Source organism: Trachinotus anak, unplaced genomic scaffold (assembly GCF_046630095.1).
Source record: "Trachinotus anak isolate AG129_WGS33_773 ecotype Australia unplaced genomic scaffold, CSIRO_AGI_Tana_v1 ptg000015l, whole genome shotgun sequence".
Lineage (NCBI taxonomy): Eukaryota > Metazoa > Chordata > Actinopteri > Carangiformes > Carangidae > Trachinotus > Trachinotus anak.
This window is the reverse complement of record NW_027273866.1, coordinates 5,963,225-5,981,515: the sequence shown is the minus strand read 5'-3', so window position 1 is coordinate 5,981,515 and position 18,291 is coordinate 5,963,225. Positions and strand designations below refer to the sequence as shown.

The following is an 18,291-nucleotide window of genomic DNA, read 5'->3' as shown; positions in this document are numbered from 1 at the left end:
CCCAGCTGCATGTTCACCTTGAAGAGTGAGTAAGTAGTTTTGATGAATTTACAGTCAAGTGTAATTTTACAATAAAAATATATAAAAATGTTAGATAAATGTTTGACAAAGTGTCCATTTTTAGACAGGAGGACACTTGTTCCTTCCAAAGACCTCTTCAGACTGGTCTAGGTTGCATCCCCTATGGTGATGATTGTTTACCCAGTGCAGATTTACCTTAGATGAACCAAAGTATTTGGCTGCGGGTAGACGTGGGCGAGAGAGAAAGAAAGAGGGAGAGAGACGGAGAGTGAGAGAGAGAGACAGAGAGAGAGCAGTGTGAGCTATCTGAGCAGGCTGAGCAGCAAGAGGTTGATTTATAATTAGAGTGAATGTCTGTTCAATACCCCTGCTGTTCTAGTGATGGCTCCATTGCATAGAGAGGCAGCTTTGCTGCTGTGAACTTAATTTGAATTCTGAAGCACCACACATCCTCCAGCATTTACGGATAGCCTTGCATGTCTGGGATGATGAAGACTTTGAACAACATTTTCATTTTTGTGGGCACTATACTATAGCTTGGCAGTGACAGTCACTTGTAGCCTTATCAAATCTTAAAAATAACTTGTCTAAAGGGATTTAAATGGATTATCAGAGAAATTTATATAAAGCACAGACTACGGTGCAAAAAGGCTAAAAGAAGAAATTTTAATTGCACAGACAACAATTGTGGTGATCAGTGAACAAGTTATAGATGAAATCCACAATGTTTTTGGTTAATACACTATACTGTTATTGTTAATATTATCTGTATGGTGGAGAATCTTCTATAGAGAATAGTTTGCCATGTCAAACCTTTTTCACATTTTCTCATGTTGCAACCTCATGCTAAAATAAAAATAGAAAATAAAAAATCCTTCATTCCACATCATATAAACATACAGCATCTTAAAACACTTAACTTATCTCATTCATGAAACATTCCTCTGTCCGCAAAAGGGACCATGTGGAATTGATTTACACACTATGACACACCTATTCTTATTCTGATTGTTTGGTAACTCTAAAGGAAAAGGAAGTTTGGCAAAACAAAATCTAAATGAGTATGATTGATGCCCACTGATTCTATAGTTTGATTTACAAGGAAAAACAGAATGGAGCTTTAAAAAATCCAAGAGGCAGAGTTTTCAAGAGAAGTATATGCTGACATTTAGGTTGCAGTGATTGCTGCCAAGATGAGAATGTTATTTGGCAAAGTGGGATTTGAATACAGCCAACTGTGTTATCTATCTGCAGCGTTTAAATTGAATAACTAAAACTAAATGAAATAGCTAGTCCTTGACTAACTTTGAATCACAATATATGTAAGTAACACATGGGCAGGTACAATCACATTTACACCAACCAATGGGCAATTTAGAGTTTTCCACTGACCTGCATATCTTTGTTATACAGTGGCAAGAGGCCAGACTAACCAAAAGAAACCAAGGAGACAAGCACAGAAAGGCAACAACCAGCCAGCAGAATGAAACCCAGAATCTTCTTGCTGTGACCGCACTAACCACTGAACTCTAAGTATGCCATTATCTAAACAGCAAAAAAAGCCATTGCACACACATCCTAAATCAGGATACGCCACGTCAATACGTATCAACTCCGCAGAAGAGCTGACGTTTCTTCACATTCGCTCCCCTAATCGACACATCACAGCTGCTGTGCCTCGACTACTTTTCTACGCCCTCTGTCACTTCCAGTATGCAAAAAAACAAACAAAAAAAGGATCTCTGAAGAAAAACCGAACAACTAGCAACCTACAACTAACTTTGGTCAAAGTAACTGGCAGATTGTCCCATTATCAGAATTATCATTAGTTGCTACCCTAGGGAACATGTATACATGTACAAAATCGAAACAAATTTCAGTCCGAACCAAAGCAGGGAATATGTCGTATACAATTAAACAAATAGAAGTATAGTGTGATGTGCAGCTTTTGGTACAATTACAAATGCATCACTAATGCTTTTTACAACCATATTCACTTTGCACATTTATGCATAAGGTATCACTGTCTGCACCAGATGTGTGGACAATAACAACCACACCTGGAGACACTATGAGTGCGCAGGTATTTGCTCACAGCGTCATATCCAACAGCTGTCTAAGAACAAGCTGAATTTTATGAGCAGTTTACTGCCAGTTGTTCTCATTACTTTGACATCAACATACAAAACACCAAGGACTAAATGTCAGGCTGTAGAGGAATTGCTATCATGAATTTTCCCAGTCTCTATACCACCCACAAGGCTTGTTTGTCTGTTACATGCAGTCTTTTTTCTGAACAAGCTCCAAGTGTAAACTGCCAGTAATATGTAAGTAGTCATAATGACTTTCTGCATGTTTCTGTTTGCACTGGACCAAGACCTTAACTTATAAACACTGGAGATATATGTTTTCTGTGACTGTGGATATATGAGTTTATCGCCCAGGTTCAGGCAATTGTAGTAAAGAATGTGTGTATCTGTGCTGCCTGAAAAGCTTTCTTCAAAGAGCTTTATAAACATTTAATAACTATATACAACACTAAAAAGGACAGTTGGTGATGAATTAACTTTTCATCTTTCCCATCATTAGCTGCCTCAAATTTGATTCAAATTTCTAGGATATTTGACTCATAAAAGAAAACGGTACCCTTTCGCACCTCATAAAACGCACAAATTAACCCACGTCCTCATATTCAGAACAAACTGCAGGTCATGAAGGGTGACCCCAGCTTTCAGTTCAACTTTCTTCACTTGTCTGTATGCCACGCCGTGTCGGATGTGGATGTATATAATTCCACAAAATGGTGATTACTGAGGTGTCAGTGTGAACATCTTGCCTTCTCATGAACGTGTTAATTAAAGCTCAAGTCATTAAACTCCCACATACAAGCAATATTCATTAAGCGGTATGCATTAAAATTACACAGATGTGTCGCACGGATGCCTTGTAAAGTTTGCAAGCCTCAGTATGATTACAGATTTAAACATTTTTGATCAGCGACCATCAGTAACTTTCAAATATGCTCTCCTTTAACATTCACTTTCATCTCAGACTGGAATTTGATGGAGGAGATGTGGGAGATATGTGAGGGGCTGAGTACAGAACATGTGCAGTGACTCAAACTTATTTACCATATGGAGAGATCAGTGGGAGACATGAACACAATAAAAGAGGAAATGTCAGAAAAACAGGTTGCTTGTGGGGGGGAAGTGTTTGCCAGATAAGCATTAGTTAGTATGTTGGACATTTTCTCAATCGCTGCTAAACTTAACTGCAGAAAATGTCAACGAATAGGTTGATCATTTCTGCTACTACTACTGATAAAAAGTACTTTTGAGTTTTTTAGATTTCATTCAGCAAATTAAATGTATGCAGAAAGCTTCATCAGAATTATAACATAATGGGGATAAATTATTTTCTTACAATAAAAAAAAGTATAACCTTTCCATTGAACATGTCACAACAACAGATACCTACTGTGATAGTTCAACTCTATTCTGAGTAGCCTACTCTTTTCCCCAAACGTACAATCTGTATACTTCACCATGTGGATTTATTTGAAAGCATGTTCATGTAAGGTAACATGAGGCCAAGGATTGGTACAGCACTAAAAACTCTGCTGCCTGCCGTGACTGATGGTGAAAACATTTAATTCCATGATCTATTAATCGATTAACTGTATTTAACGTTAATTGGTCTTACCCTGTCTCAAACTATTAGCTAGCTGCCTTTATTGTTGTTAATATTGATTTTGTTGTTGACATAGTAAATTAAAATATTCTTACCAATATTCTCATATAGTCTGAGTCATGACTGAATGGAATATGGTCTGCAAGTAAGTTGCAAAAAGCATCTAATCTTTTAAGACTTTTGCAGTCAAAGTGGATGGTAAAAAGAAAAAAAAAAATCATTAAGGAGAAAGGTCGCAAGAATCTTCAATGCGATGGTACCCCCACAACATAAAACACCTTTTATGTTGTGCCATTTTCTTTCATCTGGCTGAACCTCAATCACTTTACATCACTTGCCTGAATGGCTGAAGAGTGTTAGGGGCCCTAAACAGGATGCAGTCACCACAATATCTATAGACTGGAATGTAAAACAGAGAAAATCTGACAACAAATTTTGTTATCACACATAAACAGTATTAATTTAAATTGTAATTTCTTAATGTGTTAAATGTGTAAAGCTGTTTCACTATAACTGTACTGTCAAGCACAGTGCAAAATCTATGTACGTATGATTTATTCTGTGGGAAACTGTCTAGTAAAAGCCTTTTACACTGTTAGGTGTGGTTCTTTAGTTTCATGATCGCAGCAATGTGTCCATACAAGGTCATACAGTAAATGCCATCATTACAGCATATGAATCATATCCCATTCAGCCATATAGTTACATATGTAGTATGTTAAAGGACAAACATTGTTGTAAATAATGTAAATATTGTCCATGTTAAGCCATCTCAAATGTACATTTCATAAGGTCTACCTCCATGTTTCTCCAAACAGCTCACTCTTCTAGGCTGTAAATCAAGCATAAATAAAGCAAAGTGTTAAACCTTGCAGACAGTGCAGAGAGGTTCAGTTACCACTGATGTAAACATCAGAATGGGCAAGACACGGTGTAAACGACTACGAATGCACTATGAGGGTCTGTGTCTCCTGGGATTTTTGTCCTGTAGTGTAAAGAGTGCTAAAAATGATGTAAACAACAATCCATCCTGTCTGCCAGAACGTTTTGTCCAGTGTGAGAGGTCATAAATAGGGTGGGTTCAAGCTAACAGTGCCCACTTAGTTCAACAGTGTAAGATGTTTTGGTGAAATTATCCATCAGTTGTTTTAAGAGGTGTTTTTCAGAGAAAAGACTATTTGTCAATTGTCTACATATTACCAATTAATCACATAAAGAGATGTTTGTTCATGATCAATTAATCGCCAGATGATTTTCTCAATCAATTAATCATTTTGTCTATAAAATATTAGGCAACAATGAAAAAATACCAGAGCCCAAAGTGATATTTTGAAATGCTTGTTTTGCCCAAACAGATATTCAGTTAACTATCAAACGTGGGAAAGAAAGAACAGCAGCAAACCCTCAGTGGCTGTAACAAGCAAATGTTGCATTTGAAAACTGCCAAATGAAAAATGCTGAAAAATGCCCATCACAGATTCCCAGAATTAACTGATGAAATTTTCAATTTGCTCTTAATTCCTTTTTTTTTCTTTTTGGCTGGACTGCAACAGCAGAGCACGCCAAATGAGTTGAGTGATCATATTTCCACCACTGGTCAGCCGAATGCCATGTGACTGGATAATGTGACTGAATTGGAGTTTTTCAAAATGAATTGGTGCGAACAAATAAAAATCAATTATTGTAGGTTTAACATAATCTAATAATGTCAGGTGTGCAGTGTTGCCAGCTCAACATATTTGTCACATTTGTTAGTGACAACAGACATTTCAATGAAGCACTTGGCAACAAATCTATCAACTTTTTGGACAAACCTTGTCTACTTAGAAGAGAGTTGTCAGTAATGCCCTCTCTCGTGTCTGTTTAGTGAGTGACAGAGAAGCAGAGCAGCTGTTTGTTAGTTTGTTATCCAGATGGTGTCTGCACGCAATGTGAGAAACCAAATATCATTAACAACTATTTGTATCCAAAATCGCAAAACACTCTTATAATTGAAACTCATAATTGATGTGTATAGTGATTTTGTCAGATGACATCATGGTTATAAAAATCTGGATTTTAGCAGTGCGGAGCCACAGCATGTGAATGGCTTGGAAGTTAACTTGTTGTCTTAATGGGCTGAGTTTCAGTCACGATTTCAAACTTGTTCCATTGTTTGTCTGACAACATTAACAGAAAAGCATCCAAACGATAACAGTTTTATTGGAAATATCGGTATCTAAAAAGTGACAAGACGGGGTTAGCATGCTAACTTCAGCAGAAGAAATGAAGTGATAGAAATAGAAGGGGAAAAAAAGAGTTAATATTGGCGTTGTTCTTGGTGAGTAAAGGAATGAAGTTCGATGCTGAACTCGCAACACTTCTTCTAGACTGGTAGGTGGGTAGGTAGGTTACTTTACTCTGTAAATTTTGGTTTGCAATAAAAAGTATCATCAGTTTTACACATACACATTCAACACACAGCACAGACAAAAAAAAATTATATAACATACAAATAAATAAAATAACATTGTTTCTATGCAGTGTAACTACAACTTATTCATGTGAATGATGGCTGCTGGAACAAAGCTCTCTTTATATCGTTTTGTTCTGCACTTTGGGACTATGAACCTTCATCCAGAAGGAAAAAGCTGAAATTCACTGTTCAAAGGGTGTGAGTGATCATTTAAAATTGAGCCAGCTATCTGCTGTAACTGTCTGGTGTACAGGGATGCCAGGTTAAGATGTGACTCACCAATCATTTTACTGCTTAACAATTAGATTGAGAGAATTCCTTCTCTTTAAAGATAGATTTCCAAACCATGACACCAGAGAAAAAGATAAAAGATAAAAATACCTTGGGACAGCCAATAACTGTCCCAAGGTATTTGTAAGATTATACACATTCCACTGTCTGACCTTTAATGGATGTTACTTCACATATTAACATGTCTTCTAAAATCATTGATCATATCTTTATTCTTTGGTAAGTAAACAGCTGCTATAATGCTGCAAAACATACAAGTAGCTCCTCTAACTGCTACCATCAAGTTGCAGATGGCATGGTCTCCTTTTGACAACAGTAGTACTAACTAGCCTAAAGTTGATTAGCAGGATTAATCTTGTCTGCTCTGTTTTATGTGCTCTGAGTTAACCTCTACATCAACCCAACAGTGAGTTACCCACCCACTCTATTTTTCTATTTTTGTTGCGATTTAGTGTGTCACGTTCTCCTGAGTGACTTGTGTGCACAAAATGAAAAAAATTACATTCAGGATGCTTGTAAACACCATTCAGAGAAATGTGTTTCTAATTTGTTCTAATTTGTTGTGCTCCGATTTGAAGGATAGATGCCTTGATTATTGCCACAGAGCATGAACCCTTGGGGCAAACTAAAACATTCATTTGTTGAGGATTTAGCTTTGCTAAGCCTTTTTTACTTCATGTTTCATCACGCAGTACATTTCATGCAATCATAACAAATCTGATAGTAAAATAGATAAAAACACATCTTAGTCTTTTATTTCACTATGTTTCTATTTTATACTGTATCTAAACTCAATTGTCTCAGAGCTCGTACCTAAAAATAATACCATTTCTAAGCAAATGTACACTGCTGGGCCTCCACAAACAGACTGAAGTATCCGTGGAAACAATTATGCCATTGTACATGGATTATCCAGATTACAGTGTTGATGATTTGACACGAGTCTGGATTTGTTGGGTCTAGAAATGAGAGGGTTCCCAACACACCCCCTTCATGTACCTGAAATCAAATGATCAGCACTCAGCCCATCATATGAATGCTGATCGTAGTTTCAGCAGAAGTGGACTGTTTTTCAAGATAACTTTATCCAAGTTTAACAAATAAATCCTCAACTGCATTTAAAGAGCCAGATTAGGTAAATGATAATAAACAGGAATATTTTTAGAATAATAACAGCACGTTAGCCTGAATTAGTAAATCACAATCGAAGAAAAGATCCTTGATGTCTTTTAGGAGCAGAACGTGAAGCTGAAAAATCTCAAGATGGTCTATTTCCTGAAAAAGTCTTTATTACACTGCACAGTTTCCCGAAGGAAATTGTTTAGCGAATGTGATAAGCCACCCAGATCCTGATGCATCTCATCTCGTCATCAGACTATACAGTTACACTTATTCAGTACGTGGTGTTTTCTGTGTGACATGACGCATCTCCTGGCTGGTTTCCTTAAAGATCAATGTTTCAATGCATGAAAGTGTATTTATTTTTGCAGAAAGATCATCCTTCACATTTTTGAGCCACCGATTTGGGAATACATCACCACTAAGACAGAAACTTTGTAGCTTTAAGCATTGTACAGTTGTGATACAAGTTCAGTCTGTCCCATGGAACAGATATATCGTGGGAAAATAAATACATACAGAGTCGATTTTGGCAACATTTAGCTCTGACCAAAGTTCATCAAAGCAAACATTTGGGAGTGATGATTTTAAGCTTAAAGTTGGCATTGGCATGTGTGCATGTGAGCTCTGCAGTCCGGGACATCCCCAAGTTTCTCAAAACTCACATTTTGAGTTGAAATATTTCACTGATTCTTAGCAGATTATGAAAGTATATATTTTATAAACATACCTGTCCATATGTCCTATACTCAGAAGACATGTTGAGTTTCCTATGTAACTAGGAGTAGCAGAAGAAGTCATATGTGCACTTAGTCAAAGTTGTGATATTACCCTCCTCTAGAGACCCAGAATTTTAGTATAAACAGGACCAATGTGCTCAATCAGGCCACAACAGTCAAAACACTGTTGAAATATCACCACTAATCAGCAGCATGAGAGCATCATAAAATGCGTGCCAAACAACAAGCAACAGAAACCTAATCTCAGCCACAACGAGAAATTAGTTAATTCACAGTTAAAACCAAAGCAAATAAACAAGCCTGTTGCCTCCTAGGTAATTGATTTTGGCAGTAATGTCAAAGCACACATCAACTCACAGCCGGCTGTACGTTAGCATTAGCAGCTACTACCAGAAAGTTGAAAGACTTTGCCAGTACTTAGCTTGCTGACGTGAAGCAGTGGCAGATCAGCGGTCGGTATGGCTAGGTCCACAACCGGGCTGGACAGCTCAACTACCTACCAGAAGCGATGGTTTGTGGTTGAGAGCAGATGTGAGGCGTACGTACCAAACAGGTGAATGTTTTCCCGACAAAACCGTCCTGAAGCGACGTCCCCTTTAAGGTGTGTTTCATCATAAGGTGCATAAGCAGCGTAGTAGTATCCTAGCAACGCAAAAGAGTGAGCGGGGCAGCAGCCGTTTAAATATCCCGCCATGTTGGAAAATCTGTGTTGGAGATACACTCAGGTGACGGATTATCAGGTACAGAAAGCTAAAATGAACCCTGCTATAAATCCTGCCTTTCAGAGAGGTGTTGATTAAACTGGGGGGGCTTGTGGTGCTGTACACGCTATTGATATCTAAGGGAAAATTCATAAAATTCATAAACCACAGCAGTGTTAAAATAATTTAACTTAGCTCCACCTTTACCAGCTGCAGTATTAAAGCGGTGTACAAATTAAGGCATCAGTAATTATTAATCCAGTTATATAAAATACATTATTCTGAAACGTGCCATTCTGCTTAATGGGACCTTTTACTTCTTTTAAGTATAATTTACAGCATTTCTGCACTGATATTGCTGCTTTTAATTAAGTAAAAGACCTTAACACTTCTGATTATAACCTTAATTACAGTAGGATTTATTGCAGGACCAGATCTACCTTAAAAACTGGCAACTGAATGTATGTTGCAGCAAGTACAGTGTGACAGTACTGACTGACATCGCCAAGTTTGTGTTAAATATGCCCTGTATTTGTGTTTCAGAGGTGGTTTTAGCTTGTTCCAGAGCTTTTAACTGTTGCTCAACAGATGCTGAATTCTTGAAGCCAGTATCAGTACTGATTTTTGAGAGTAGGTATCCTTTTTTTTAACACGTCAATGCTACATAAACACCTTAAGGTTCCCTTACATTTGTCAAAAGTTGTGACCAGAATGTGTACTGTTTTCAGCGTTACCACTCTGGTGTCGGATGCAGATGTCGACCTTGGCCTTTCTCTGGCACGTCCACTGACTCCTGGTCGGTGACGTATGACCCTCCACCCAGTCCACGCTGTCTCTTGTCCATGGTCGTTGCCATTCTATTCTTTAGAGTTATTGCATTTGATGTCAGACACCACTTAAGTCTTCCTCTATGGGAGGGTCTTGTTTTCGGGATGTGCCAGCAGAGACCTCAAAGTGTTACATTTTTCGTGGACGCGTTCTGACAGAAGTCCATTCTGATCTTAAGGTTCGTTGAACCTCAAATTTGATCCATTCAAACAGAATCCAAATCCAAATCCAAATCCAAATTTCACCCATAACTTGTTATATAAAACTATCCGCATGTAATTAATTAAGCACATTGTGTGTTGTTTGTCGAACACAAACACAACTTTCCGGTCTGATCAAGTGAGTCATGTTAACAGCTGCACGATCCAACAACAGAAGGAGATTTTTTTTATGCTTTGCAGCTAAGTCAGTACAGACATCTCCAAAATAAACTGGGTTCTAACTAAACATTTATGGTAAATGTTTGAATGAATGTCTGGCAAGTGAATTGATTCATATTAAATTGCACTATAGACAAGCACTAGCAACTTTGAATAGAGTACTGCACACAAATAGCATTCATCACACAGAGATGTGGTCTAGAAGCAAGAAAACAGTAGAATATTAACATCATCTGAAGTAGGTAGAATCCCTCATATGAAGAGCAATGTTACCCACAAGACAAGCAAAAATTAAAACCAACCACAAATCAGATACACTAAACTACGTCATCCTGCAGGAAAAAAAAAAAGAAAATCTCCCCTGTGTTTATCAGTTGTTTTCAAACCTCTACATTCCTGATTGAAGATAATGAGATGAGGCACATCACTTGAAAATGAGGAATAAGCTCTTCTCCATTCCCAGAAAATGAGAAAGAGAGAGATGCAGGGCCGCGAGAGTCTCTGAAACAGCTGATTAGATTACCCTGCGGGGGCTGTGGCAAAGCTTTAGGCTGCGGCTGCCACCCCACCACTCACCTCAGCTGCCCTTTTCCTCCATCTCTCATCTTCCATGCGTCCCAGGCTCGTGCCCCAGCCCCTGCAGAGTAACACCTCCCCCTGTAGGATCAAGGCAGGACTTCATCCTAACCTCAAATGTCTAGCTGCATCTCACGAAGGCTTCTGAGATCAGTAAACTGCCACGCTACATGTTATCAGTGGATTATTTTTTTCAGAGGGGTGCACAAAAGTCGGGTGCACAAACATTTTCAGGTTTCATTGGAGTCATTGCCAGACAATGTCAAATTCTCAAAAGATCTTCCAGATGTCTGATGCCCTACTCAAATATGTCATTACACATTCAAGAAATGTCAGTGGTGTCCAGAGATGGTATCTGGTTTCATTACTCAGACATAAAGACATTCAGAGGTAGCTTACAATAAGTCTTTATGACAACATCAATTTCTCTTTTAGTTCCCTACATCACATGGTTTTCAGTCCAGAAACTGAAGGAATACGAGCCATATAAACATCACTGTCTTTCCCCAAAAATACAGTCAGGCAGTACCTCAGACAGAGTGGATTGTGAAACGAAAAGCTGCAATTTGTCTGCTGCTCGTGGGAAGCATCGAAGTGCTTCAAAAGATCTGTCCTAACTCAGAACCATCCTCCATCATAACATGTAATTGTTGTGATGCTTTTTTTAATGCTTTGCTGGCCCTGCCGTGCATTTAGTTGATGGTCTACAGACCTCTGAATTAAAGAGCACAACTGACGGAAACAACATAGCTTCTGCTTCAGTGTAGATTTTTAAAGTTAGGATGAGACTCTAAGTATCTATTATTAGAACAAGAGCTTGTCCTGGTATAGGTCAGCGATATGTGACAAATCTCTTTCTGCTGTCACCTTTGGAGTGAAGCATCTCACCGTAGCTCAAGAGAGAAGCAGGATGAAATGGTGTAAGATTAAATGTTTACTCAAAAAAACAAAAAAAACAAAAAAACAAAACAAAACTCAGAGGGCAAGTTACGGACATGAAAGTGCAGGGTGAATTTGCACTATACCTTTCATTTGATTTGTGCTCACACTCTCACTGTGTAGCATCTATCTATCGTGAAACACATGGGGAAACTCCACTTGAGAAAGATGCCTATTAAAATTTGATAAAGAAAACAAGAGAAGAGGTTGAATAAGAGAGTAACACACACAAAAGACATAAAATATACATAAGCCACCATGACCTGTGGCTCCTGGTGCACACTCTCTGATATCACTGGGTTAATTCACATGGACTTTTACATTATACAGTATGCAGCCTTCTGCAGAGTTAGACATTTCTGGCCTTGCAAATTGCGTGACCCTTATCAAGGCTAAATCGATTGATTGATTAGTGGTTCATCTGAAAAATTTATCAAGAACCAGCTTATCAAAATTTGTCTCTTTTTCTTATCTCATTATAAGTGTTTTTTCTCAATAGCTTTGATGCAATTCACACATAATTCTCACTACTCTTAATGCAGTTCTCGAAACAGTTCATCATTTCCCGACACATTAGCATTTCTCATTGTGTCTGTACAAACTTCCATTGTGCCCACACACATTGCACCACTGAAGATGTTTTCTCATTGTGTTGATGCATTTCTCATCTTACTGTAACAACTCATGAAAACACTTTGTACCTTCGTCAGATATATGTATAAGTATATATATATACATATATAGTGTGTGTGTGTGTGTAGTGTGAATTTTGAATTTTTGAGAATTTTGAAAGTTTTATTGCATATTTTTCTTTGTCTATTTTTCAATGCATAGTTCCATGCTTATCATCTTGCTTTCTTTAAAATTATATTGTTTGAATTTACAAATGCACACACAAATTCTAAAATTTATCACACAAAGTGCCACATATCTGCTGGAAAATGAAGTACTGCATTGAAAATATTATAAAACACATCTCAAAATTAAGTATTTGCATCAAATGCCAAACACTGTTTTCATTATAGTAAATTTTTGGAAATAGGCTACTGTGTTCTAAATCCAAAGCTCTTCTGTCTTCCATATGTTTGTATGTATATACATTTCCATACATGTTCTTAAGTGACAGTATAGTATAGTAATCTGCTGAGAGATGTAGCAAGATGTAACATTTTGAAAAAATAAACATATATGAGTTATATAATTCGGAAATTTCCATTTCCACTCTGTGGAAGATTACCATAAAAACAGCGTGGGTGTGCAGTATAGTACAGAGATATTTTTTTAGTAATTATAATAATAATAATAATAATAATAATAATAATACATTTAAATTAAATGCGCCTTTCAAGGCACTCAAGGGCACCTTACAACACAGTAAAAGAGGATAGGTTTTTGCAGTGGGCTGTATTGCAGTACAGTGATAACCATCCATTCCTACAATGCAGTGCAGTAAATGGGTGGCTGCAGTATGCTTATGTAATACATTGCAATGATACGTATTATACAGTAATGCTGAAGTAGCAATTAGTCAGTTGCATACATGTTTTCATCTCCGATGGATGCCACTGTAAACTGACTCACATTGAGTTGGACTCAGCCTTTCTCATAGTTAGAGTAGATCATTCTGATTTCTTTGTTGTGTTTTGAATGTTGTGAAAATTTTTTCACTCTTACATTACTCTAGCCAGTCAGTCTTTTATTAAAACTTCATTATATGCAGCATGGAAGTCTTGAAGCACTGGTAAGAAGTTTTTATTCATTGGTGACAATATTGAAGTGATTACTGACTTTGCATGTCACGTCACACGTGAACAAAGTTTTGATTGTTTTTGTGTTTGATTGATTTAGTGTTATGAGAACTGCATTAAGAGTTGTGAGAAAGACGTTTCTGATCTGTGAACTGCGTCAAAGCGATTGAGAAAAACTGTATTGTAAATTCAGTATCTCTGGGTTTTTTGACTGTTGGCTGGACACAAATCGACCTTTAAAACGTTTGGGATTATCGGCCTTTAATCCAGTGGAAATAAATTTATACGCTACCTCCTCTCAAATATGTGGGCACCTTACTGCTGTCACACGCAGTGCGGCTTCTGATGCAGGCAAACTGTGCTTCCAGGCTGCTGCACCTGTTTGTTTGGAACCTCCCAGATGCAGAGTGTGTAAGATACAACAATAAACATCTAGATAGATTCCATAGTTAGATACTCTTTCCCTCTTTTATCACAAAAGGTTGAAAGTGCCATTTAGCAGCAGGCCTGAGCTTTTATCTCCTCCACGAAAGGCACTCGCAGATACCGGACCTCACACAAAAGCGAGGGGATGTAACATTTTGTCCGGCCGTGACTGTTTCTGGCAGCCTGTGATGTTCCAGATGGTGGCAGGTTTCCCTTCCAGCAGTCTGTCAGTCTTGGCTCTGAGCCACCTCTGAGTCAGGTAGGTCAGGTGAGGACAGCTTGGCAGCAGTACACTGCGATACACGAGCCCAGGAGATGCTGTGGGATTTGAGAGAGCAGGCTGGTCTCTGACCTGGATCGGCAAGAATTCATTTCGGTATCGCCTTTGTTTACCCAACATATTACACGTACACCAAAGTCAGTTTGTGTAATGTTACATTCCTTGACGATGTAAGGTAGTATAGCAACATCCGTAGTTTTTTTTTGGCTTTTCATGGCACCTATGTCTTTTCAGCCTATTAATATGCACAAAATTACAATTGCAGTATGACTTTAGTGTCATAAAAGTGGCGTCGTTTGTCTGCAAGGACACTCCAGTTCTCCTCCAACATTCATGCTGGCAGATGTCCAAGTGCAGCACAGATCAGGTAATAGGTCATGCTGGGTTACGTTACCAAATAGATGTCGAGGGAAACAGACATCACAGTCGTGACCCACATGAGCCAGTTTCTAACAGTCCTGTCCTGAGCAGAGACGCTTGAAAAGCTAACAGAATGACACCCTCACTGCAGGTTCACTTTGGGTCATGGTTAATATGCGTAACGCCAGAGAGGGAGAAATTGCTTTGATAATCTTTCATTATTACTGAGGTCACGGCACATTAAAGTGTTCTACTTAGAGCAGATTGGCAGCTGTGGTAGCACGTCTGATTGTCTAACAGGGTGCAGAGGAGCATCAAGGAGCATTACCTAAACACATTCGGTGTCACACTATGGTATTACGTTGACATACATACAACATATATAAATTACAACAATTTAAATCACAAAATTTCAACTTTTATATCATATAATCTTCTTGTGTTGTATTACTAATACACTGCTTTCTGCAGTCAGTGACATGTTTTTTTGGATTTCAACACCTACACCCTACACATATAATATACACAATGCATCTGTTCTTGGCTTACTCATAGGCTTACTCCAATATTATAACCTTTTTAGTATTTATTTATTTATTTATTTATTTTTCATTTTTTGCTGTCTGATTTTGTATTGTTTTGCCTTCAGTTTTTATGCTGCTGTCTCTGCCACAGCTCCCTTATAGCCTGAATGGGACTTACGTGGTTAGATAAAACTAATACAATCATATGGTTAATGCTACAAACACTAAAACAGAAAGTGCATTATTTGTATATAATTTGGTCACACACTAATTTAAGACACACATGTTAAACTAAACCCACCATAAAACTGTTAGTCTGTAAACCAAATTAAATAAGAATTTTCAGTCATTTAGTAATGGAACATGGGAAACTTTTATTCATTCATCTTTTCAATATATTCATGTATCATTAAATCTTCAGACACAGTGCAGATTTATATGTATATAGAAAAAAAAAGCACAAGGAATGGGCATGAAAGAAGCTTTAACCGAACAACTGTTTCACTGTACTGCTTAACCATGGAACTTCCATTGTCACAGAAAGTAGAAAGGTGAATGGAAGCGTCATTTTCATGGGCGAACCTTGAACTCTAAAATGAAACACTGGGAGGATGACTCTAAGAGGAAAGAATGAGTAAATGTTGGCAGCAACGTTTAGTGCCATTAAGTAACCTCTGTAGAGTTCATATTATGGCTGACACAAACCCTGTTTACACCTGAGGTGGTAAGCATAGAATTCAAACCGAAAAATGTGCATCACTCATTTTCATTTGTTGTGAACGAGAAGCGAGAAGTGACTTTAGGCAGGAGAAATATACTATAACTTCATATGCAAGCTTCTTACTCCAGCTGCTGTCGTTCCTCTTTCCGATGCAGCTGTGAACTGCCCCCACCCCTGCCCCCCAAATCAAATGAAAAGACCAAGACAGTACATTACTCCATCTCAGTGCTCTCCAACTACCCCAGTCTGTCTGTAGCACTCAGGCCCAAGCCCAATATTTTTAAAAAAGTTCCAGAAATAACTTGGCACTGTCAGGTTTAACAAAGTCAAACAAGGGTAAATACTGCATTTTTGGGGGACTTTTTTTATACTGTGTATTAATACACATTTGGTGCACTTGGCTTGTTGACGTGTTTTCGATACAGAGATACACAGGCAGTACTTGTTAGTTGGGTCACTTCATCGTTGGTTTCGCTCTTTTCATGGGGTTTGTTGACAAGGCAAATAAAGAATTTGACTGATTATCCTTTGAAAAGAAATCGGGGCCATTGCAATGTGGTTAAAATGGCACAATGCAATCTTTTTTCTCTGTTTACAGTTATGAGCCTGGCCTCAGCATCCTGGACAATTTGCCGAAAAACTGAAAGCCTTGTGCTTTATTCCAAAATAGGACATTTCTGTAGTCAGTCCGAATTAAAGAGCACGAAGGCATGAAGAAGTCTGGGCTGATGTGAGCTGTGTTTGTTCCTTAACATTCACTCGTCAGACCACAATATTCTGATCATATGCTGAATAAATTGGGGAAAAAGATAGATAATCTATTAATGATTCTGCAGACAGTTGATGCAGACATTTGCAGTGCCGCATTCAGAAAGTCTCATCTGCTCTTGACATCACTTACCTTTTTTTTAATGGAGTAAAAAAGAAGTGAGTTTATGACACTGGGGCTTCAAACCAACGGTGTATTGCAGGGTTATTTCCCTCAGCAGTGTCAGATCAGGACAAAGCAACAGATCTTGCGGAAATGCCTTGGGGAAATGACAAATGTTTGGTTTCCCTGAAATCATCCCCTTCCGAAAACAAATATGCTTGTTTACAATTGGCCTTCCGCTCACCAGTGCTTTGTGACTCATAGCTTCACCATCACCTTGTGTAACATCAAGATTTAATACTCTCTGTGCACAGGGAGATAAGCTACAACAACCAACTGTTACAGGAATACAAGGCTGACGACATCAAAACAAAAACACTCATTACTGAAACAGGAAGTAATCCATAAAGCACGTGTTTCAACAGAGAAGGTTGACCCCTTTTTTCCCCTGCGTCTCTCCCTACGAAGAAGCTTTGCACTCTCTCATCACTTTCTCAAATGTAATCGGCTCAATGCAGAAGAACGATTAAGTCTCTAATAATGATTTGAATTAAATTGATTGTGTGCATTGAACAATCTCTTCCTGTCTGCAAATGTTAAGAGTATGCAGCAGTTTACTTTAATTCAATAGGTTGCAGGGCTGCAACTAATGATTATTTTTAGTATTTGATTAACCTGCTGATCAATTTCTTGATTAACTGTTCAATCATGTTGTCTATAAAAAACAGTGAAAATGGCTTCAAAGTCTTCACATTTCGATTCAAAACCAAAAGATATTCAGTTTCAGTATTCAGATAGTTACATATGACAAAAAAAAGCAACAAATCATCATTAATGTGAAGGTGAAATCACAGAATGTTTGGCATTTTTGCTCGAATCTGAAACAACAACGAATCAATTATCAGTATGTTTTGTAAGTTGATTAGATGACTGATCATTTCAGCTGTGCTTCGGTGCTTCTCACATATGAACAAAAAATCTATTCAAGACAATGGCTATGATGATAAATAAAAACTGTAAACCAAGCAATGTGCAAAATTATGCTGTACAGTTTTTTGCAGTTTAAACTTTACAGTTTAAAATCAAGCTTTGTGTGGTAAACTGGTTGTTGTTGATGTGATGTTTTTCTGAAGTTGCTGGGAAAGAAATCTGCACGAGCAGACACTGATGGTTCACGTTGCTGTCGCAGAAGCATTCGTCATGCTGACATGCTGACATGCTGCTGGAAAGCCGGCGAGACAGACATTGTAATTGCGGTGTATGTGATGGACTGATTATTGTGTAAATTTGAGCTTTGGTTGACAAATGGATGATTTTCATGTTGCTGATTACTGGATTCCAGATCATTTTTAGATACATTTACAGATCAGGCACTGAAGGTGGAAGTGGAGTTGCCAATGTTACTCTCTGCATGTTATAATAGACCACTGTTAGTAACTACAAACCACCACCAGTAAATATTCATTCACAACTATCTGGCTCCCCCTTGTGTTCAAAACAATCCACCGCTATTAACATTACCAATGTATCGAACCAGGTTACATATATTGTACATACATATAATACAGGGTGCATATAATCAGAACAGTTTGGATAGAGTTCAGTCAGCTTTACTTCCTCA

General features: G+C 38.0%; 1 long non-coding RNA gene across 1 annotated transcript; it reads left to right on the top strand.

Annotated features, from left to right (window-relative positions):
- Positions 1 to 4,468: 4,468 nt before the first annotated feature.
- LOC139633364 (uncharacterized) lies at positions 4,469 to 9,923 on the top strand. Its single transcript, XR_011693731.1, has 3 exons — positions 4,469 to 9,056; positions 9,561 to 9,647; positions 9,746 to 9,923. It is a non-coding gene; the product is annotated as an uncharacterized lncRNA (long non-coding RNA).
- The last annotated feature ends 8,368 nt before the right edge of the window (positions 9,924 to 18,291 follow it).